A 1049-nucleotide genomic window follows, 5' to 3' on the forward strand; every position below is an offset into this window, starting at 1 on the left:
TATATATATATATATGATTTGACTCTTATACCACATTTTAATTGTCCAGTAACATTTTAACAAACCAACCATTCACTTGCATTTGGCTCTTGGTGAATGTTCATTTTCAACTCTGACTTTGAATGAAGAAGGGGATTTGAATGAAATGTCTCACCGGTGTCACCATCAGTAGTCCGATCAGGAAACAGACCAAACACACGAGCAGGAGCATAATCTCACGCCGGTGACATCTGCGGATGAGCGTGGGATACAGATCTGACACGGACATTATCAATGCCTCCAGACTGACGAACTAAACAGACAAATACAGCGATCAGCACTGCTAAACCTACAGCGCACACACCTGAGAGTCACAGCACACCTGAGTGTCCAAACCCAACATGAGTATCATGAGGAAAAAACACACGGCCCACAGCTGCGGCAGAGGCATCATGGACACGGCCCGTGGATACGCTATGAACACTAGACCAGGACCTGAATGAGACACACAGCATGATATGGATGTATACGTATATAAACATATATTCACAAGACGACTGTTATATAGAAGTGTGGAATTACAGATAACAGGTCCAGTTCTTAGAACGTTCTGACAAGGTTCTCTCAAAGTTATGAACAAACATTCTTCCATTAACATTAATTCAAGAGCATTCATTCAAGTTATCCGGTCTTTAATAATATTCTTAAAACGTTAGCTCATAAAACATTATTTATACATTGTTCATGGAACATTATATATATTTTTTGTTACTACTTGTTCCAGAACGTTCAGAGCACATTCAAAATGAACGTTCCCATAATGTTTGCAAAATGATCAAATGGAATGCGCATATACAGTAATCTGAGAATTACTAGTATTGCATGATTGCTCAAAAACTGCTGAAATGTATGAATCCTACATATTTATTTCTAACAACATCAAAACAGGATGCATGATACCCTAAACAGTTTTCAAACAAAATAAATTCATTTTATTTGCATACTTTTTCAGATGAAAAAAGTGATAAATTTTTCATGCTGCAATGTTTTGTCAATATATATATATATAT

The 1049-nt window shown here is 36.6% G+C and overlaps 1 pseudogene; it reads right to left on the reverse strand.

Annotated features, from left to right (window-relative positions):
- Positions 1-1049, reverse strand: part of LOC107728000 (sodium- and chloride-dependent GABA transporter 2-like) — a 55886-nt pseudogene that overhangs the window by 19627 nt on the left and 35210 nt on the right.

Source organism: Sinocyclocheilus rhinocerous, unplaced genomic scaffold (assembly GCF_001515625.1).
Source record: "Sinocyclocheilus rhinocerous isolate Xijiao unplaced genomic scaffold, SAMN03320098_v1.1 scaffold2051, whole genome shotgun sequence".
Lineage (NCBI taxonomy): Eukaryota > Metazoa > Chordata > Actinopteri > Cypriniformes > Cyprinidae > Sinocyclocheilus > Sinocyclocheilus rhinocerous.